This window comes from Thalia democratica, chromosome 1 (genome assembly GCF_965202585.1).
Source record: "Thalia democratica chromosome 1, ktThaDemo2.hap1.1, whole genome shotgun sequence".
Taxonomy (NCBI): Eukaryota; Metazoa; Chordata; class Thaliacea; order Salpida; family Salpidae; genus Thalia; species Thalia democratica.
Window position 1 is genome coordinate 7,402,962 of NC_139165.1, and position 25,432 is coordinate 7,428,393.

Sequence of the window (25,432 nt, forward strand, 5' to 3'; positions counted from 1 at the left end):
AAGCAGTGCAAAATTTTGAAAAAAGTTTTAAGGAAAATCTTAAAAAAACATAAAAGTATAAATAAAGCCACACAAAGTTTCTGGATTAGGTGAAGCCCTAATGACGTCATTATATCGTTTATTGAACGACAAAAGAAAAGCTCTCAAAAAATTTGGTCCTAGGAACATGTGTATGAAAAACCACTCAGTCATTAAGTCGTACACCACTATTGGTACAATTTATAGTACAATTGCTCAACTTATTACCAACGACAACAATGATTCAAAGCCTTATTTTTCTACCTGTGAGTATTTAAAATTACGGACAAACGTGTTAAAATATTTTTATTTTGAAACATAATTTAGTAAAAAATATCACTAAACTACTTAAATTTCCTAAAAAATAGTTCTAGACGCCTTAAAAAATACTTGTTTTAAATATTTTGCTGACATATTTTACTCCCTGATAAATTCATTAAAAACCTATCGTTGGCAATAAAATGTCACTTTAAAATTAATATTAAACTTTATCAGTTACATAGCGTAAACTAACTTTAAAACGATAGAAAAAGGTATTACCAAATTTGATTTAGTGTCAGAAGCTTAAATAAGTGTTATTTCGAGTGTAGATAATGAATCATATAGGTAAACTGTTGTGTTTAGTTCTAATAAAACTTAATTTATTTTCGGTAAAAAATAATATTTAATTTGAAGCATATGACTTTTAGCTCTTATTAAAAAAAATCAAATATAGTATTTAAAGAAATGTATATACTTTGACAATTGGTTTTTACAAAACAAAACTATTTCTAGTATACCTTATACTAGTAATTCTGAGTATAAAAATCTTTCATTAAATATTAACATTTTGAATTTGGAATCTGTTTATGACGTAATGTAGTTTCTTTCTGTGTTAAAGTACATAAAATTTATTTTAAATTAGTAAGTTATATAATACTGGTGAATTATTAAATTAGTAGTTACAGTTTACAAAAACGTGACTAAATAAGTTTAAAAACTTATATCAAAGTTCTATCTTTTTGTCTGTATATAGTTGAGTACCAGCTTTAGCAATATTAAAATAAACTGCTACCTAAATTGACTGTTTTCAAAAAATATAAAGTATTTTTGTCTTAGAAACTATTTATATTTTTATACTTTGCCAATTTATATAACGTTAAATATGGGTTTTTGTTAATAAAATAGTTTATTTTTCATAAAAATTTTTGAAAAATATATATAAGAATGTGATGAGATTAGTTTAGCAAGATCTTAGTTTATTTTTTTGTAACTGAAAAACGTCTTAATAGTTTGTTTGCTTTTTTGAAGTACATATTTTATTTGAAAATTGTAGCTGTGTAGAGAGAAATTATTAGAAATAATTAAAATTGTAGTTTAATGAAAATTTAAAACTAAATAGTTGTGTCAACTATAAATGTACCTTAACGTAAAATTATTAAGATGTCCAAGTATTTATACAATTTTCAGTCAAATATAAATAAAATTCTTTATAAATTTGCTTTTATTACAAAATATAAAATATCCTTATTTAAGAAATTGTATGTTAAAGTACTAAACTGTTTTATGAAATACTTAAAATTGATTTAACTTATTCTATTTTTTCTGACATATATTTGTACAATTGTTTATTAAAGTACAATTATTTTTTAGTGTTTTTTTTTTTGTAATAAAAGAAAAAGAAAATTATGCAATTAAAACTAAACTACTTTCTTCGACTTTGCTTCACACAATGTAACTTTTTTTTCAAATAATACTTAAATAATTTCATTAAATTAATAAAACATACTAAATAAGTTACATCCGTTCAATTTTAAATAAAATGTTATATAATTGCTTAACAAGATCATATTTTGACTTTTAGTGACTGAAAAACTTCTTTATACTTCGCATCCTTTTGTTATGCACATATTTTTGTTTTAAAGTTATCGCTGTATGGTTTGATTATAGACAAGTTAAATAGAAGTAAATAAGTTTGTAGTTGCATATATCATCGAAGTGCTAATTTTAAATATTACTAAAGCCTTTTATTTTGATGCTAAGATATGAGAAAGTTATATGAGTAAATAACTAAGTTTCCGACTCTTTATTTAAAAAGAAGTTTTCAGAAGTTAATATTTTTTTTTACAATATTAATAAAATTTTAAAGTATACACTTAATTTATTTTCATCTTGGAACACTTTTTTAAATTATTAAAACTGATTTTATTACAAAAACTATTTTAGATGGCTATAATTTTAGGATTTTCGGCACAAACTAGTGTTTTTAAATCATTGTTTCTTTCAAAGCTTGCATTTTGTTTTTTTTAATATTTACGGTATAAGTTTCCAATATGATGCTGAGACATTTTTAAACATTCTTGATCCGCAAATTTTATAAATATTTTATTAAATACAAATTTTATTAAATAATTTTTATAAAATTAATGAGATGCTAATTCATGATGAAGACAAATTCATGTATTAATGTATAATTTCTATGTGCTAACTATAAAATTAATATCAACTTTTTAAATTTTAACTAGTAAAAAATCAGCATAAAATGCAGTAAAAAAAATATATTTTTTTTTTAAGAAAAACATTAACGTTTTAGAGATATTTAATTCAGCAGCTAAAACTAAATTGTAATAAAAATATATTCAATGCAATAAAACTATATAAAGTTACAGAAAAAAAAATTGTTGTAGACAAGTTTACAATCTTAACCAAAAATTAATTTATTAAACTTGATAAACACCTTTACAAGTTGCTTTGTACAAAAACAAATGTCTACGTAACTTTTAAACAAAAAAAAACAGCTTAGAATTTAACACAAAATAAAACTAACGGCATATCAACTGAATTACAGAACTTTAATTTATACTTAATTACCAAAAAAAAACAAATTTAAAAGTCCGATTTAAAAAACCGTAAATATTGATAATTAATAAAAAAAACTATGATTTTTATTTTCTATTACTTGTGTATTGACATCACTACAAATTCTTTGATCAAGTAAAAATTATTAGATTACCTTATATAATTTGTAACAGCTAGTTGGCTACTTAAGAGTTCTTATATCATTATTTACATTTATGATGTTAGCATTTGTTTTCTATTTAAGAAAATAAAAAAAAGCTAGTTGTTGTGGTTAAGAACTACTGACGTCGCAAAAGACATTATACTGATATTTATATTATGGTTACATGACAATTCTAATTCAGAAAACTCAAATTCTTACAATTCAAATTCTTAAAAAAATATTTAAAATACTATACCTCAATAATTATTATAAATTTAAGAAAAATAGAAAAAAAAACATATAAAGATCTTATTAATATAAACAAACCACTGTTTCATTTTTCAAAATCTAAAGTTCTTTTAAGGATATTTTAAAATTACTAAAAATAACTATGTTTTTTTACTTTATTCAAGCTATATCTTAGGAAAAATTTAACTTTTCGCAAAAAGAAAAAAATGGCTTGTAGTTATAAATATGACCTACATACGTAATTTTTATATTACTTTTGACAAACATATACTACTTTTTTATTTGTTGCTGTTTTAATTTTTTTTGAGAAATTTAAATTGTCGGAACTTTAATTGTCCGAATTTGAGTAGTCGTGCACTCATACTGATTTATTAATTATAAATTAAAAATGGAAAGTTGTTTCAACAATCATATATAATGTTTATCGAACGATAAGAAAAGGTCGTAAAAAGTTTGGTCTAAGACATGGTGAACGAAAAACCTTTTTTGTTATCGAGTCGTACACTACATGCTTTTACAATTTCTTACGACCTAAAAATTCAAGTATTTAAAACTAAAGTTTTAAACCTTTCAAGTTAAAACTTTCAATAAAATGAAAGAATAAATAAGAGATTCAAACGAAAGTTAACTAAGTTATGTGTTTCCGTAAGAAAGTTTTATTCATAATGTAGTCATAAGCTTGACTAGTAACATAAACTTGAAATTACATCATTTTATTTTAAGCAAAATGTTCAATTTCTAACTTTAACTTTAGAGACGAAAAGTAGTAAAACCAATATATTATGTTTTAAATTATACTACACTGTACTAAATCAAAAAAAAAAATTAAAGAAACCAACAACTAATTATAAACTTACAAGTTATATATTTCACTAAATTTAAAATAAACATAATATATTTAATTTATAAAAAGTAAACAAAATTTTATCCTTTACTGCTGTGTTTTCTGTAAAGAAAACCAATAAAAAATCAAAATTTACAAAATAAAAGCAAAGTTGTATAACATTGAAATAGCTTTCAAAGTTTCGGATGTTATTTTTTTAATGGTCATGAATTAGTTTTAGTGGCTTTAAACATCTCTTTAATGTAGGTGATTAAAAAACGAAGTTTTCTAGGTACGCACTCCTGATTGGGTACGTTTTTTTCGTCAATTTCAATGTGTGTACCAGGTTACTGTATAACAAGTTTATCGATTTTCACAACCAACTTTATAAAACAAACAACTTTTTGCCTTCTTTATACCAATATTTCGCAAATAAACAATTTATTAAGTCTAAAAATTTAGTTTTTAGGGTATATATGACGTATGTAGTTCATTTTTTTATGAAAAGTGAATAAATTTTATATATAAATAAGTAAGCTGATAAATTTTTGGTATATTTGTGATCAATTCTTTAGTTAATTGATAGTGGTTGGCTGGATGCTAGCAAAGATGGCTTGGTTTTTTTAAATTTTTGATTTAGTGTTACTGTTTTGTCTCAATTTACTATGTGGCTAAAAATAGTTTTTCTTAGTTTTTATTTTATTTAACTACATTCAAATATCAATTCATGAGTTAGATGAATAGATTTTTATTTACTTGTTAAATTCAATATTGTATATAGCTTTCTCTAATAATTTGAAATTTATTTACTTATTATATTATAAATATTTTTATTTAGAAAAAAAACAGCCGATTTGTCCACTATACAGTTAATAAAAGTTTTCAAGTATCTACAATATTATTTGATAGCGTATTCAGTTTTTTTTTTATTGTGATTTATTATTTTGTTTTTTTTAACTGTACAAAATAAATATTTTACTTGATCTATGATCAAATTTACTATATAATTAGTTTTATTGTAACTTGTTTTAAATCAAACAATTCAAAGTTCTCGACTTAAATGTATTTAAAGAGAATTTTATAATATGTTTGATTTAACGGTTTGTTGCTAACAAGTCAATGCTTAACTCTTGTGTGCAAATGTGGGAGTGAGGCGTTTTTTTAATAAAAGTGAGGATCCCCTATATGCAAATATGGGAGTGAAAGATTGTTTTGTTAGTGATGAAATGTTGTAAAGGGCGGTGTATATAATTTAGATTCTACTTTTAAACTTAGTTTTACATAAAGTTTATTAGATATTCGTTAAGTTTTCTTCAGAGTATATTTGTAAATTAAAAAGTATAATTTCTTTTTAGGTGGATATTTACATTGGTTTTTATAACAATTATAGTTGTGAAAATTAAGAATCATGATTGAGCAATAACATATGTTAAAAGTACTTATATTTTATTCATTTTTATTTTTTAAATAAATTTAAGCACAAACTAAGAAAATTTTAAGCTACTATTAAAGTAAGGTATGGTTTACAGTTTTTGCTTTAGACTTTTTTTTTTTATAATTTTATATTTAAAGATGAGATATATGTTTTTTTTTTCTAGTCATTACTAAAACTTCTCCCTTTTTATGTTATTATGAAAATTTATATTGCATTTTTCGTGGTTGTTCTTGTAAAGAGAGCAACAAGAAAAAAGTTAACGTACATGATCGCAAAAATTTGAGAAAAGATGCTGTGATGCCAATGGTAGACTATGGTTTCCATAGTCATTATTGGCAAAATTAACTATAAAAAAAAATGCACACCAATTTCTTCATTTAAAAAAAATTTTGTTTAGAGTTGATTTAATTTTGTTAAAATTAAGTTTATTTTATAAAATTTTTATTGAAACTGTTTAAAAAATAGTTATAAGATGTTTTGTACGAGGCTTGATAACCGAAAGGTCTTTCTCAACACCAATTACTAATTGACCGTAGTTGTGAGCGTTCACGTGTTTCTTTCTTTCTAAATAACTTTTTACGAAAAATATTAAAAACTTTAAGTGCAAGAAATTATTGTTTCAACAAAAACTAGTAGCTTGTTTTTTTTGTCGATCTTTTACAGTAAACTAAAATTGTAAGTAAACTCGGTAACAATACACATAAAGCAAAATGTGATAGCCTATAATTAATCATAGGCATTGCAGACATTAAATTACAGGCTGTTGTATTGTCTTGTTACCTAGAGCTTTTCTACATCGTAAGAATTTCTTCACTAAGAAAACTTATAACATTAATAATTTTCTTAGTACTTATTATACAGTATCTTACCTACAATGAAGTATTTCTTAATCACTATAATTAAAAAAAAATCGTTTTCAACTTAAGACTTTTATTAGAACGCAAACTTCGACAAAATATAATCAAAGGTGTTACAAAATATAATCAAAACAAATTGGGTTGTCAACAAAATTGTAACAATTTGATTCACAAAGAGTTTTTGAATTTTTATTGATACATAAACAAATGTAAATTTATATTTTGGGTACTTTTTGTAATGTGGAATCAGAACGGAGCGTCAAGTAATCTTTGCACAAAACATCACCTTTTGTGACCCATTCGTTTCTAATAACGTCGTATACTACGGTTTTTTGTGTCAATTTGCACCCTGTATTAGTGAACACAACTAACTTATCACCAATAGTTAATGCTCTTGTGTCAAGTTTGTTAAATATTTTCATTCGTAGTTTTGCAGTCAAAAGCACAAATCTTCTAGAAATGTTGTCATATACCTCAGCACTACAATATTGACGTATTGTACCAATTACAAACATTTTATTTCTCATATTAACTGCAGAAATGTAATCTTTTGGTTCTAAAATTTCAGATAAAATGTTCCATTTGTTCTCATGATGATCAAAAGACTCTACTGACTTTAGCATTTTTCTAGAATAACCTCCAATAACAATGATTTTGCCTTCAAATACGGTGCAAGCTGACAAACGTCTTTTTGTGTTTAATTTAGCTACTTTAACCCAGGTGTTTAGTGATTTGTTATACTTGTAACAGTTGTTTTCAAAACTATCACTCTTTTCGGAACCACCAATTATATAAACACTTTTCATGAATGAACACACACTATAGTATTTTAATGGTTTAGGGAGTTTTAATTCTTTCCAGCATTTGGTCTTTGCAGAATAAACTTCAAAAGAACAAGTATCGTCAGTGTCACCACCAAATACATACAAATCTGAACCAACTACGGCTGTATTAATGAACATCATTCTTGGTTTTACCATTGGAGTCATCTCAGTAAATTTTTGAAAATCAGGACCTTTAATTTCTCTAACCTCATTTGTAACATCCCAATTTTCATCTTTTCCTCCGCATACGACTATATTGAACTCATCCTGACTGCAGTAACGATTTTCATACAAAACTGAAGATTTTACTTTGTAAAAAGGAGAACTCATTTCTGCTTTTAACATTGAGTATTTTATTTAAAGCCTCTTAATTATTTTAAATTTAGAACAAACTTAATTAGTTCAACTTAATATATGAATTAGTTAAGAAACTATTTTTTATAGTTTAATTTGAAAATAACTTATATTTAAACATAACTAAATAAGATATTTACGTAAAATGTATCACATTTGTATTACAAGTTTTAAGCTTACCAACAATATAAACAAGACTTTGCTAAAGCTTTAAATAAAAACACTTTACTAATCGATAAATATAATTAATAGTTTATCATTTTTCAACATTTAAAAATTTTGTTGTAAGCTAATCAACAATGATTACAAACCTAAATTAGTTTTTTTAATTGTTGTAGAGTCGTTTAAATGTCTTTCATAATATTATAACAAAAAATAATTGTTAGTAAATAAATAAAAAAGTCTTAGTTTAATGACTCAAAAAAGCTAAAATGTAAAATCTTTTTAATAAAGAGATTTATAAAAAAACCAATAAATAAAACTAGAAAATAACGTTGTAATTTTACTGATATATGTGAAATATAGTTATTTTTATAACTCTAGGAAATAAGAAAAGACCTTATATATAAAGTTAATTATTCTGTTAAAAAGCATGATAATTTTTTGTCTATTTTTTAAATTTTTTCAAATGAGTTAGCTTTAATTTTTGTTTTTATAAAACCATAATAAAAAAAGCTACTATCTTCTAGTTAACAGTAAATTTAACAATATACTAAAGTTTATAGAGAGGAAAAATATAAACTTTTTAAAAATTATTTGTATAATTTATAAAACTAAACTTTTCTAATACTTTATTTATTTAGTTATTATCAGATCTTTTTATATGTAACTTGCTTAAATGTACTTTAAACAGAATTTTAATACATTTTAATTACAATAACCTATAAAGAATAAAGATTGTTTAACGTTTTAATATTTTAGTTTTATTAAAACAGTTTATGTTTAATTTATATATGTATAATTGAAAATTTAAGTTATTATTTTTTATGTGAACATCTTTAATATTACCTTTTTGTTTTAAATTCACAAATAGTTGAACCCTAAAAAGGATATTTATTTTAAGTATCATGTACGAATTAAGCTAATAGTCTATTTAAAATTTTACCGTACCAACTAACCTTATAGTTCATAAAAATATTCAATAGCCTGAAATTTTTGAAGATTTATAAAAAACAAGTTTGTTAATTTCGTTTATTAAAATTTTAAGACACAAGTTTTTAAAACAAAGTAAACTTAAAATTTAACTTTAATAACCGCTAGCTTAAAAAGTACGAGCCATTTATTTTGTTATTTTTATATTTCTTCAAGTTTCTATTTAAAAATTATTATTACTTATAATCATCAGTTCTGTAACTCCCATACCTTCTTAACAATAAAAATTATTTTTTTTGCATAAACCTAAATAACAATAATTAAATCCTATATATACTTTTCTTTGATAATTTAGTAGACAACTGTCCATAGCCGAGTAATAAAGAACGAAACAACAATATAAAAACTTTTTATATTTATAATGTTTTTTGAAGCTTGTTTTTGCGAGTTACAATTGTTATTATTTTATTATTGCTTTGCAAAATGAGAAAATGATTTTTTCCAGAAACCTAAATATTTTGTTGCGAATTTTGTGTTAGTTTTTTCCTTAAATAAAAAAGTTTGCAAAGTTTTGTAAAATTTCCTACTGAGTTGAAAAATATCGTCAAAGATTATAAGCTTTTGTTTAACACAAATAAAATTCAAGTTTAATGTACAATAACAATTTCAACTCAATAAAAATTGTAACTCGAGAAGTAAACTAAGACAATTTTTCTTTTTAATAGTAAAACTTAGTAAACTTGGACTTATCTTAGTCTTAGTTAAATTATTACATGTTTCTTTATCTTTTGTTTAAAACTCTATCTAAAAATGTATCTTTAAAAATAAAACAACAATTTTATTTATTTAGATAAAAATTGTGAACAAAGTTTTCAAAATTATTTATACTATAATTTATAATTATAATTTTTACTATTAACTATAACTTTTTTAGGACTTATACAAGTTTCAGTTAAGTTGTTTAAAACAATATTTTACTTTCTACTTTTTAGTTTCAATACAAAATATACATTTTGGTATCTTTTTATTATATTAATATATATTATTGGATATCACGTTGAATATCACTTTCTGATAATAATACTCAACCAAAAGTTATGTGACATTGAACAAAAGTGCACTGAAACTTGCTAAGTAAACCTTTGAAATCAATATAAACTCCCGATTTTATATTAATGTATTATTTTAAGCTTTTACTTGCATAAATATGTTTTTAAATTCAGGTTTTGAAAAGGCATAAAATAAATTAACTTCAAATCTCTTCATCTTAATGTTTTGCATTGTGTTAATTTTGCAATTATTGAATTTTTTAAGCTATTTATGACGTGTGTAGTTTATTTTGGTGTGAAAGTTAAATAATTTTTCTATTTAAACTATTAAATTAGCTAAGATTAACAACAGTACAATTTATCAAGTTTTGTAATTCATAAAACTGTGACTATTCAAATATAATAAATTTAAATACAAAAAGTTAAGTTTTTGTTCGTAAATTGAGTATTAAAAGATTAGTTTAGCAAGGTCATGTATTAACAATTTTTACTGAAAATAAAACTTGATAGTTTGAACCTTCTTGTTATGTAAGTATTTGTAATTGAAAATATCGCTGTATAGTTCGTTTACAGAAAAGTTATTGCAAGTAATTAAGTTGTTAATTAATTGTAAACTAAAACGTATATGACATTAAAGTGAAAATCGTATATGTTACTAACCTAAAACTAACGTCTAACGTTACTAACAAAACGTTACTAACTAAAAAAAATTACCGTAAGATAAAAAAGTTGATCAATACAAATTAACCTATATAAGTTAAGTATAGTATTTTGAAAAAATGTATCGGTTTTCCAATCTTATTTAAACAAAACAGAATATTTTTTTACAATCTATATACTAATACTTCAAAGTTTAAAATTTTAATTAAATTTAAAATTATAAACTCTTAAACTGTTTATGACGTAATGTAGATTGCTTTTGTGTTACATAAAATTAATTTTTAAGCTAGGAAGTTAATCAATAACGGTTAGTTTTGTTTTTAAAACTATTTATAGGTCACAAAACTGTGAATAAATAAATTTATAAATTATTAAGTCAAAGTGTGTCCTAACCAATTATATATAGTTTAATGACAGCTTTAGCAAAAATGGAATAAACTACATTATAAGTTAGTTATTGTACAAAATATTGAATATCATTCTTTTAGAAATTATTTCTATTGATATGTTTTACTGTTTTATATAATGTTATAAACGGGTCTAGCATACTAACCTAGTTTATTATACATAAAGATTTTACAAAAATGTTTTAAGTTTTAGAGTGTTTTTTTTTAATTTTATTATAATAAAGAAAAAATACGGTTTAAACAAAGCTATAAAAGCTACACTACTTTCTCAAACAGATTCGCTTTATTCGACTTTACTTCAAAAATGTTTCGTTACAAGTTTCGATAAACCGGTCACGTCCTTCCTTCAAGGCTTGTGGTCTGATGATCGAACTGGCATGATCAAACCTTTTGTTAAACCTTAGTTTAGTCTCAGGGCAAAAAAAAGTCTTCTGCTCTTCATATTTTCGCCGATATTTTGTTGAGAATGTAAACTTCTATAATAAAGAGCAATAATTTATATCCAAACTGTGAATTTTTTTCTTTGTATTTTAATTAACTTTCTATGAATATATGTATCTTTTAACTTCAATCAAATTAAATATACAAAAAGTTAAAAAGTTTAATTATAATACTAAGAACATGTGTAGAGTATTTAATAAAATCGATTTAATGAAACAGTACAGTTTTGTTAATTTCCCATTCTAACATAATAACTTAAAAGTTTGTTCAATTTTTGTGTAAAACTTTAACAAAATTTAAAGCAATGAAAATAAATGGAAGTTATATGAGGCTACTACGTCGTATCAAATTTAGATAAGAACTCATATAGGCGAACAATTATATTTACTTTAAACGATACTTAAATTATATTTAGTAAGTAAAACTTATATTAAGCTGCAAGCGTTTAACTTTTAGCACTAATTAAAAAATAGTTGGTAGTGTATGAGAAACAAGTTTATCGGCTTTTTTTCTAAAACTGAAAAGTGTTTTACACTCCTAAATATTTATGTTTTGCAGTTTAAAAACTAATAAATAATAAATAAATTACACATTTGCGCTATTTTTATAGTACTATACTTCACGAAAATTTCTGTTCTAATACTTGACTGGTTTATATATCATTAAAAAAAATTGTAATTTAACAATCCAGTTTGTTTATACATTGAAACTGCAATGAAAATAAAAGAAAGGATAAAAAAAGTTAAACAATACATTTAAACTACTTTCTCAAAAAACTTCACTTTCTTCAAATTGTAACTTTAAAAACAAATTAATGACAAAATAAATTTTACAAGCGATCTTGTTACTAATATAATAGGTTTTACTTTGAGTAAGCATGTGTATCTTTAAACATTAAGTTAATTTAGCTTATCAAATAAAAATCATAAGCTAAAAAAACAAAATAGTGTACTTGTTGTATTTGTTTTGATAAAACAAAACTGTTTTTACACTGGCACTTTGCAATAGAAAAGCTATTATAATTTTATTGTAAAAATTTCACAAATTTTCCAACTAATATTTTAAATTTAAAGTTCACATTGTGATTATTTTGTAATATTCACACTTAACATTAAGTAATTAATATAAAATAATCTTATAACAGCAATTTTTATTCAGAATCAATTTAAATAAAACATATCTTCAAAAAGTACCTTTTTTAAATGTAGATATTTAGGGACAAATATATGCAGACTGTCATGTTTAAATCTCATAAATCTCTAAATTCATGCTCTGATTATAATTAAATGAAAAAGTTAAATATAGTTAACAAAAAAAGTAAAACAGTTTTTACAATGTTTTTATACTAAAATTTTTCAATATAAAAATTTGCAAAATTTTGAAATATTTTCACTTTAAAGCTATTTATGACGTATGCAATTTCTTTTTCGTAAAAGTTACAAAAAATTTTGTACTTAAACTAGTTAATAATTTTATATTTGATATCTTCGTACCAAATATATTTTGATGTCACATATATGTGACTAAATCAATGTCAAAAATTAAAGTTATACCTTTTAAAAAATACTTTCTTCCATTGTTTTGATAGAAAAATAACGAGTTTATTTAAATTGTTTTACTAGTTTGAAATTTTTTATTAAAATATTTAAAACTATTATACGGAAAACAAAAAAAAAGTAAAGTTTTTTCATACTTTTATAACTTTCTCTAATAATAAATATACATGATGCCATCAGATTATATGAAAACTTAAATTTTATGTAAAAAAAATATAAATGTTGAAATTGTAACTCATTTATTGTAAATAAGTTGTTATGAATTCAGTTTAGCAAAAACTTGTTTTTATACTTTCTGTTACTGAAAAACAACTTAATAGTTCTTTTGTTATTAATTTTTTTAATCAAAGTTTTTGCTGTATAGTTTTATTACAGAAAAATTATGGAAGTATTTAAACCTGTAGTTAAGTATAAACTTTACTAGAAGTATATTTATTTCAATGCCACAATTTCATTACAGTCATCTATCAAGTTGCTCAGTCTTAGTTTAACCTGTATGAAATCAGTTTAAATAAATGTTCTTAGCACTATTTACTTGTTTAGCAATGTGAAGAAAATATGTAGTTACTTTACTTTTTTTGCTCTTGATGCATGGCCGTATTTAAATCAGCTAGAAACTTATATTTTTTTCTAAGCTTTGACGTGTAAAGTTTTACAAATAAAATAGTTTGATAAAATTCGACTTAAATGGAAAATTTATAACTAGACACATCACTAAACTTTTACACTTAGATACTTGCTTGATAAAGTTTAATAATTACAATTTACCATTTATACACTTGAACTAAGTATAAAACGCAAGGACCTTATTATTAACCTAATGTATAGTTTGTACAAAGTCTTATTACTGTGCTTACTTGCTTTTTATATAAACTTTGCAATGTAAAATGACTACTAGAGTTACTGTTTTAGTATTGTAAAGTTAAAGAGATAAAAGCTTTATTAGCGAATAATTTCTTAACTTGTTGAACAACAGTTAATAGTATTGATGACAACTAAGTAAAAATCTTTATTTTATTTATTTAATTTAAACAAACTCAAGTTCAAACAATTTCAAACTCCAAATTCAGAATACCCTTGAACTATACATAATAATATAATTGTTATCACTAAAAGTAAAGTTTTTATATAGTATATAGTATTGCCAAAATACAGTAAATTATGTAACAATTTTTGTTGAATTAAAAACGTTTAATAATTTTTTTTTTTCACTCTTGTGTATAAACGCTCTCTAAATAGCAAGTTTTAAAGCTTGTTGCTAATGGAGCTTAATTTTGTTTCAGTCAGCATTTCACAAAAATGTAATACGTAATAGAATTAGTTTTAAGGGTTTCTTTTTTAATAAAAAAACGAGAACTTCTGTCTGAACAAAGTATTCAAACTTAAATTACTTTATCAAATAGTATGCTATCTTCAGCTGCGCTTTGCAAATTTTTTTTGTAATTTTAGAAAAATATATTTTTAAGCAAGCTTTAAACGTGGTATTTATTGTAGCTTAGTTCAGTGAACATGTGTATCTTTAAACTTAAGAGAACTTAAGTTTAGATAAGATGTATTGAAAATTTTAGACATAATACTAAAATATGAATATCGTGCTTAGATTTACATTAATCTAATTTAGATTTGATTTATAAAAACAGAACAATTTAGCACAATTTAGCTATACAAAACTTAAAAAAAATTTTTTTTGAAAATTTCTTAAATTTACTAGCGAATAACGTAAACAAAAAATCACATTAAAAAAAGTTTTAAAAAAGACCAAACTTGTGGTCTGATGATCGAATCAGTATGATCAAATCTTAATATAAAGTTAACCTTTTTTCACGGCATACAAAAGTCCAGGCTTCTACTCTATAGGCTTTCGCCGATGTTTTTTTAAATATTTATCAAATATGTTAATTTATCAAATTTAAAGTGTTTGAACAAAGAATAAATTCATTACGTATGTAGTTTATGTTGGAGTAAAAACATTATTAAATTGTATATATAAAGATTTAAATTTTCTAATTTTTATGTATATATAATGGTCAAACTTTCAATAGTTTCTAAATTGTGACTAAATCAATATTTAAACTTTTTAGCGGTAGAAGCTATACCTTTTTGACAGATAGATACAATAATACTTCTGGTATACAGTTCACGTACATATTTTAAATGAAAGGTTGTATCTGTTATTTCTTGTTAATATTTATAAAATAAATTCTATAAGCAAGTTGTATAGCTTTTTTTAGTGCATTTTCAGTATTCATGAGTTTCTCTGAAATTTTTATTTTTATTTTACAATGAAACCCCTTTTTGTGATTATTATTTTGTAAGACAAGCTAAATTAATTACATACACTTTAAAAAAATAACCAAGTAAATCAATATAAAGATTATGTTTATTCAAATAATGATGTCTTATATTGTATAATCAATATAGAAAACAGTTTAACTTCATTTGGTTAAAGCTGGTAATAAAATCTTGAAACCGAAAAAAAAAACCTATGTTTAGTAATATATACAGTTAGTTTGTACAAAAATCTAAATTAAAAAGCAGCTTATTTCCGTATAGATAAATGAGGTAATGAATTTAAAAAAGTCAACCAACATCTTTAGAACTTTTCATATTAACTCAACCAGGATCTTTTGGCTTATAAACCTTTTAACCTATGTTAATTAAAATGGTAAATTATTTATAAATGAAAAATTATAAAAATTTTACACAAAAATTAACGACATACGTCATAAATATCCTTGAGCACAAATTTTTCGAAATTAATAATTAGTCTATTGCAAAACATTAGCATAAAGAGTGCAAGAAATTGTTTGTTTTATAAAAAATAGTTTAACAAAACTGATACACTTGTTCTATAAACTTAACATAAACCTGCAAACCAGGTACGCAGCAAAGATGTTTAAAGCCACTAAAGCTAACAAAAGACTATTAATGCAAAAATCTTTAAAGTAAAAATTATTTGTTAAAAGTACATAAACAAATCATAAGTCTTTAGTATAACTTTTTAATATTTGTTTAATTGTAAACACATATTTATGTTTATATTTTACAAACAAAATTTTTTGTATATTGTTTTTCCTTGTACCTGTAAATTAGAATGTTTGAGATAAATATTTACTAATTCAAAACAAAAAAATGCTTTAAAATTATTAATCATGCTTTTATGAATTTTTGTTTATTAAAAACGCTAGTAAATGATTATAAAGTTTTACTCTAGTTTAAATTTTACATATTTAAAAATTTTTGCTTTTTAATTGATTGCTTGGTAAAAATCACAAAATAAACGATAAGATGTTGTTTCTCATTAATATTATGACCGTAATATATAATATTTATTAAACGATAAAAAAAGCGCTCAAAACGTTTGGTCTAAGGAACTGATGTACAAAGGAACTTTTCGGTTATCGAGTCTTACACCACATGCTTATGATGTTTCTTACGAGCAATAACACATAACTTTGTATCATTTAAATACTTGAATTATTAGTAATAAAATAATCAATTAAACGAAATGGAAGAAAAAAAAAAACTAAACGAAAATTAACTGAATGCCTTAGAAGCTACTTAACAAATTTTATTAAAGGACATAAAAGTATGTGAATAAAATTTAAAAAACATTTTATTTGCTAATATTTGTAAATGCCATATTTTAAAAGAAGGTTAACTCAAATTATAAAAAAAATTACTCAAAAATGTGGCAAAATCTATAAAAAAAGATTTGGTAAAAGCCATAATCTACTTTAAACAACGCTATTAGGGCAATTTTTTCTAGTTTGTCTATGAAATTATCAAATATTACCTGAATAATTTGTAAGTGAACACTAAAAGATAATTTTAGCTACTAAGTTTAACTGTGAATTAGGACTAAACACATAGAAAATATAAAATTTCAACTTAAATATAAAAGATTTAAAAAAAAAGTTATGGTAAACGAATTCAATAAAAATAAATGTTAAGGTTTTAGTGACGTCAGCCTTCAGTGTTTGCTCGCAACAACTAATTAAATCCGACGATTTATTTAAAAGAAATTTTTTAATTTTCTGTTTTGATAACTACTCTGATGTCGTCAATAAAAAACTTTAGAACAATTAAACAAACTGTAAATTATATTTAATTACCTTCGGAAAAAGTTAAATAAAATATTTAAGTTTTATTATATAAAGCAAAATTATAGATATGTTTTTATTCATAATCATGTAATGCAACCTATGATTTAAGTAAAACCTTTGATTATAACGGGTTTTTATTTTAATAACTTTTTTTAAAGTTAGTAGTAATAAGTAGGTTGTTTTATCTATATATTATTAATACATTACAAATTCATTTATTTTTCTTTAATAAACTACTATAAATACTTCACAACATTATTTAGTTTTAGTTTTCAAAAAATGTTAAATTAAACAATATAATAAGTTTAAACAATCTAATATTATTTAACTAAATGATTGTTTTTTATATTATAAAATAGTTTTTTAATAATATTAATGATTGTAGTATACAACTTCCAGTATTTTAATATTTTGTAAATTAATATAGTCGCAATCTTGTGACTTATAAAATAACGCAGTACCCATTTGCTATTTGACTTACTACCTAACTAATTTATGTAGTTTTTACACTAAAATTAACTGCTTACGCTATAAATATCTTAAGAGCACAAGTATTTTAGAGTTTTAAAAATAATGTATCGCGAAATTTAGTATAAAGAGTAAAAGAAAATGCTGTGCTTAATTATAACAAGTTTACAAAAATTAATATATTTGCTCTAAATGCTACTTTTTTTTTCTTATCTTAAATCAGAGTCTAAAGTAAAAACCTTGATGATACAAATAAGTTTTAATTACCGAAACAAAAAAAATATATATACTTGAATCAAACAGTAAAGCTACATTAATCCTTACCTATATTTCAAAAGAGACTATTTCTAAATATAACTTACTATAACTTTTGACACTAATGAAATTAATAACTTCTGTTAATTATATAATGTTTAGAGTAAAAATACATAAAATAAATAAGCTTAGAGTTTAGTTTCCATGTAATTGTTTAAAAATTAGCTAAATTTTCACACAAAAGTGATAAAAAATTTTGTATTGCTAAATATTAGTTTAGAAAATTAGGTTGCATTTCTAAATTAAAGCTCTATATAAAATCTCTTCAGTTAGAGCTGCTGTTACAGCTGCGTATCCACCCTGCTGTTGCTAACATGTTGTTTAACCAGACATTTGTATTATTTGTGTATATTCTAAAATTCTTTTTAAAACTACTTCAATTTTAATAAACAATTTTTTTGTATCTAAATTAATATAGTTCTTGTGTAAAAGTTTTAATCACGTTTGAATATTTTCTTTAGTATAATATTTTTTATGTATTTGCTAATGTTTGCAGTTGTTCTTTAATACAAAAGAAGTGCATTTATGTCTCGCATAGTTTTATATAAAGTAGCCCTATATAATACTTAATATTTGCATTTAGTATAAGTTAAGTATAAATTTACTTATGAGTGATAGTGTGGTAGAACCGAAAAGTAATCACAATTTGCGAAGCTAAGCCGAAAAAATCAAAGACTTACTTAAAAGTAATTAAACTTTGAATAAATTGTTTAAAACATTCACTACCAAAACTTTCCAAGGAAATTATTATTTTAGAAATATCTCTAAATAATCTATTTAAAAATTTTTTTTTTTCTGTTTATTAGCGTAACACAAAAGCAATAACTCTATAACTTATATTTTTTGGAAAGTTTAAATGAAAGAAAATAAAAATCTAGATAAATTTATTCAAAAGATTGAATAAAACAGTAAGTATATGAGTACAAACTGCTTTTTTAGTTTTTATTAAAATTTTCTATTTGAATGTTCTTCAAAATTATTTATTTTGTACTCTATTTGTATTAACAGTTTAGTTAACTAAAATAAATAAACCTTAAAGTGAAACACAAATTAAAACCAATGTTTACACACATAAAAAAGATGTTTTATCCCCTAGATTAATACCTTTGTTATTATTTTTAAAACGATCTTTTTATAAATAACACATATAATTAAAATAAAATCATTAACTAAAATAAATTCGAAGCCACTGTTCTAAAAAGTATTAAAATATTTCAATAAAATATATAGATTTTATTAAAACCACTTATAATTACAGGTATATAAACTTACTAGATAAAAATTGTTTTTACTACTTACAGTAAACTTTGTTTCTATAAAAAAGAATGTCCTTAATATAACGAAAATAGCTAATTTATTTATAAAAATATATTAATCTGTTTCACATTCAATACAACACTGATCACTGATAACATCACCTCATTGCACGTTATATATTTGAAACAAAATATTTATTAGTAAAACAAAGCAAAATGTTATAAACAAGAATAGCTTGCTTGCTGACTTAATGTAAGTTAAGTATTAATGCTAAATAATTAAGTCTAAATTATAGCAAAGTTAAAGCAAGTCAAACTTAGATTATTGCTTTTTTTAAATAACTTTTATTAAATACAAATCAGCAGTATCAAAAAAGAAACATTAAATGAAAAATTAAAACACAAGACATAGTAAAAAACTGTTTTATGACAAATTTGAAACTAAAGACTTGATAAGAGTAAAACTGAATATCTAAAGAACAAGAAAATATTAATTTTAATTTTAATATACATTATTAGAGTACATAGTTACTTAAACAATTATTTGAAAACTATTTTAAACTTCAAAATTATATTAAGTTAGCTACTGCTTCATCGGAAAATGTGTTTATTAGCTTTGAAACTTTAAAAAATAATATTATGCATAAAAAAAGACATAATAAAATATGAACATAAAAATAAAAGTATTTAGTTATTTCTAACCAAGTATTGAAATTAAAGTTTGAAGTGAGTGTACCAATTTTTCAATATACGACAATATTAATAACTTTTATTCTACGTTAAACAAAAGCAATAACCTATAAAATATTTTGTTTAATGAAAATTTATGAAAGCTGAAAATTTTTAAATGAAGCAATAACGCAATGTAACGAAATCTTTGCAATAATAATTTTCAATTTTAAGTAGTGAATTATTTTTTCATCATTTTTACCGATTTTAACCTCATTAGCTAAAATTTATCAACATGTATATTTAGTCGAATTTGTTTTCTACCTAACTTCTTACACTAAATCTTAATCATTATATTCAGCATGCTAAATTAAACGATGTTTTTTGAACAAATACAAAACTATCATTTGTAATTATTTTAGTTTATTGTGTGTGGGTGGATGTCACAATGAAACAGCAAAAAAATGACACGGTGGGTAACTATGGCACGGTTCGTCACTTTGGCACAGAGGGTCACTTTGGCAAAACGACAAAACGACACTGTGCTTCTTTTTGGCTTAGCGACAAAATGACACGGTGCGTCACTTGACACGATACGTCACTTTGCACAGCGACAAATGACACGATACGTCATTTTGACTCAGTGACAAAATGACACGGTGCGTCACTACAGCATGGATTAACAAACCTTTGGCAAAACTAAACTTCTTCAGTAATATAACTTTTAATTGTAAAATTTTGATAGTAATTAGTTAAACAAAAGATTTATTATATTTTTTCAAAACTATAGTAGCTTGTTACAATGAAACTATATATGATACAATGCTTTAAAATTTAAGTCATAGTATAAAAACAAAAATATTCTTAAGTTTTAATTTTTACGTTTCACGACTTTTCATATTTACGTAATGAATAAAACTTAGCATTGTTTTGAAACGTTTAATTAATCATTTTCAGGAATTGTTATAAAATATAACTAAGATGTAATTTAATACAGACTTATTTCGTTGTAAGATTAAGTCATGCGTGTTTTAACTCTAGTTTTTAAAAATAAAGAGTTAAGCTGCTTTTGTAGTAACTAGCCAGTTATAATAAATAAGCTTAATATTTTAACATAGTAGTTTGTTTAAACATAAAATTTTTTTTATTACTTTTTTTTAAACGACATAAGGTTATCGCTTGAAAATTTCGTTTATTGTTAATAACCTCGTTGATTTGTGAAAAAAATATAGGTTAAAGAGGGCAGCCTTTATTACCAGTAGCATTGTGGAATCAATTTAACAGCGTACTCACTGGAACATACAGAACTAATAACGTAGCAGAGGCCACTCATCGTGCCCTGTGTAGCGTGCTTGGGGGCAATCACCCTAACCCCTGGACTTTTGTTGATCATTTAATGACAACACAAAACTCAAGAGACTTGAGCGTTGAGCACGCTATATCTGGCATACCACCGCCGTCAAAAAATATTAGATTAAGGCAAGCAGATCAGAGGTTGCACACTCTTGTCTCCGAATTCGGCCAAAGCACCAATTTGATTGAATTTATTTTTGACTGAGGTCGTTGTTTTTTTTAATATAAAAAATTTAAACTAAAACATTATTCAATGTAATTAGTTTAGGTTTCGATGGAGTTTTCTTAGGTAAGAATCATCAGTTCTTCAGATAAAATTTTAACTAAGGTAGAAATTTATCTTAATACATTTTACTAGCATATAACCTTTTACAGTTACGGCAGAATATATAAAATATATAACTGACACTGTCAATTATTTTAATATTTTTTGTTGCACCAAGCATTTCAGATAACATAGGATTAATAGAAATATGTTAATCATGTTAAACTGCTATCAACTTTCAAATTTGAATATAAAATTTAGATATTTTTTACACTGTTATAAAAAATCATAAAAAGCTTCATATTGCAAATGTATTAAAATTTCATTAACTTAAATATTGCAAAACCTTAGTATATAAAAATTGTTTTCTTCTATTAAAACAAGTTATTCAACGCCTGAAACTGAACAACAAACTTGATCAAACCAAAATTTCGAGCAATACTTATTTATAAGATCAAAAATTTATAGCGAGTTTAAAGTATGAATTTTCTAAGAACTAGTTTGATTGGTTTTTTAGAATAAAATATTTGCTGTATGTCAAGAATTTGAACAAATATATGAAACATACTTATCTATTAAAAAAGCAAATAACAATAAGGTTAAAATAAAATCATTTCAAAGAATGCCTTAAAATATTTATTAACAATCAAACACTTTTTAGCTAAGTTATTGTTTAAAATGTAAGAAAAGTATTCTGTAAAAGTAGCCAATTTAGAAAGGAGTTTATGTAAACATAGCTAAATCTCTTAATAGAATAATTATTGTTAAAAAGCTACAGCTTCTACTGTTTGATTACAACCGATTTTGTCACAGTCTTGTGACCTATAAATTTCTTATTTATTTGTTTAAACAACATTCAAGTAATTCACTGGGTTAAATAGAAAATTTATGTATTTTAAACACTAAATAAACTACATTACGTCATAAACAGCGTTGTAGTAGAAATATTCAAAAATATTAACAAAATCTTATAAACAAATTTTAGTCTGAAGAATGAAAGAAACATTTCTGTTTTATTAAAAAAAAATATTTAAAGCCTGTACACTTGTTCTAAGTAGTATATTTACCGTTTTAATATTTTAAATAAAATCTTATAGTCAAGAGTAAGTTTAATTTACTGGAATGATATGAAATTAAAACTAAATAAAAAAATACGTAAAATTGTTAATTTAAACCTCATTTTATTAAAAAAATTTTATAATAACAGTAATTGAGAAAAAATTTCAGTTTTTAATTTCTTGCTTGAAGTTAAAGCAACTTTTACAGCTTTTCATTAGGATAATTATTTTACAGATCAAGCATGTAAATTATTTATTTAGCATGATTTTGGTAAGTTGTATCGTAAATATTCGAGAAAAAACCAAAAAGCTGGCTTTCAATGAAACATTGATTTTGTAAACACTAGTTTGGGCTGAAAATCTAATGATTATAGCCAACTAAAATAGATGTTGTAAAATAGTAAATTTTTTTATTTAATTTAGTCTGTTATAAGTTAAACAGTACATCGAAAGTACGCTTAAATGTTTCAACTAAAACTAAAAAAACTCGTTTAAGTTTTTACAAGCTTATGTTTAAACAAAATTTTAGCACTAACATAAAATTACGTTCAGCAACACTAACCGTTATCAAGACATTGTTATATAACTATGAGTTTGCATTTGATTACAAACTTTAGAACGTTTCAAACAAATTGTATGTAATCAAACTTTAAAATTATAATTTTAAAGAAAATTATATGTACTTAAAAAAACGTTGAAAATTTTCGATATGTTTTTCAGTTACCGGAATTCAACACAACTTCATGTTAAATTGATCTTATAACACTTCATTTACGATTTAACAGATACAACTTGTCCCACTAAAATATTATTACTCTGATTCAGTCACTTTGTTGTGACTTAAAAATAAAGTAAACATGACAATAGAGTTAACAATAGTCTGGAACTTAATAGCATATATAGAAAATGTTTCAAGATTTTTTATAGTTATAAATCACATATGTCAAAAATAGCTTAAGAGTGCAAATATTTAATAATTTAACATATTTTATGGACGCACAATGATATAAATAGTTTGATAAATTGTTCTGTTTTATTTAATAAACTTTTGAAAGCCAGTAGTTTTGTTTTGAATACTATAGTTCAGATTTATTTTCATTTATAAAACATGAGCTTCAGGTTTTTTTAAAGTAAATTTAAATCAGACATAGTTAAATTCGCTTTAATGAATTTTCAATTACATTTAGAAAAATTAAAGGTGTAAATATGTTTCACTCAAAAGTCTTAAACTAAACAAATTTGAATAGAAACACATATATCATTTTTAAACAGTTCAGTAAAACCTAATAAAAACAAAAAACAATAGTGTTAAGTTTCCAATTAACTTACTAGTTTAATAGTTTGCGAAGTATTAACTTAATATTTAGACAACATTTGGTTAATCTAAATATCAACACAAAAATGTACGAGCTTTTTCTGTTTTACTTAATAAATCTATCAAGTATGTTAACTTTATTTTTAATATAAATGTTATTTTTTAATTTTCTCTATCTTAACTAAAGTTTCTAAAGTTTTAAGATGCAAATAATTTACTTTAGTGATAAAATTTATCAGAAGAAAGTTTTACAACCTGCTTATAAAGTTTAATTTTTTGCATTTTAAAGGAAAATATCTGTCATTGTACTTTAATTAAAATGTTGACACTGAATATGATTTCATAATAACGACATGATTTATGCTGATCTTGAATCTTTTTGTATCTTTCAAAAGAATAACAAAGGATAAAATATTTTATAATTAAACCTCAAATTATGTATATAATTTTAACTTAGTGTTACAATTCGGAAATGGTTGTTTATAATGTGTTCCTAAACCTTGTTAATGTATTGTAACCGCTCTGTAGCGTTACAGAATCATCTCATTTTTTCTCTTCTCTAAAATTTCCTATTTAAAGTATCAAACTCGTTTGAATTTGACATTTTCGTCGGCTGATTGTTTTTTAGTCTTTTTATTTATTATAGTTTTAGGATTTTTTTTTGTCGCTTCGGCTGATAAGCCGAAGAGTCTTATGCCGAACTATTTTGCAAGTCTAGTTACAATTTTGTTTCACTATTTCCACTTTCTTCGAACTGAAATGTTTTTTAACTATGTTTATGTTTTATTCAAAATGATAAACGAATTTTCGAATACAAAATATACAAAGCTGGGATCCGGTGCGTAGAGATCAATGTTTACTGGCTTTTATAAACAACTCCATAAGGAGATTTCTTTTAATTCATAAATCCATGAGAATTTAGACTCAAAAAGTACACAGCTATCGTATTGCACCGAAGTAGTATAAAAGTTATAATTGAATTTTCTTTTACAAGGAAAAATGATAACACTTTGTAAACAAGCCTTCAAGCTAAAAATATTCTGTTATGATAAAGATTAAAGAATAAACAAATGTTAATAAAATTGTATTTAATAACTAATTACAAAGTAAAATTTAACTAGTTATAAAAATGAAAAGTATTAATAATGTAATCAAATTTATGTAAATTAAAAAAAAAATAAATAAAAATTATAAATAAAAACAATAATAATTGAATAAGTAAATAAAAGAAAACAAATAGTTACGGTCAATAATTACGTCACAATTAAAATAAACTACGTTAAAATTCACCTCAACTTTAAGAACACTTTTGCTTAAGCAATGCTTACTTTGAAAATTATCTAGAATAAAAAATTTAGCTACATAAGCTTTAATTATTATTGTTGTTGATTAAAACTTAACTAAAATTTAAACTTTACCTTTAACTCAATCTTAGTATTAGAACTTAATTTGTTTTGTTTTTTAGGTAAACATTTTGAGTAAAAATTTGTTTTTATTTTTATTTAACTGTTTAAATGACATTTTCCATGACTGTCTCGTATCTGTTTATATTTATCTACGCACTTACAAGGTCTTTGACCAAAAATAAAATTGTAAATTAGATTATTGAAAGAATAAATTTTACTACAATACCTTGTAAATAGTTTCAAAATTTAACAAATACTTTATGTTGCAAGTTTTAAATATAAATGGTTGTTTTAAATGATTTAATTTTTTTAATAACAATAATAAATTTTTAAAAAAATGTTGAAAGTAATTTAAATTAAATCAAGACAGTCTGGTTATATTTGTACTTAAATATCTTCGCTTGAAAAAAGACTTTTTGTAGATATATTTTATTTAAGCTTTTGATTTTAAATAAAAACTGCTTTTATAAGAATAT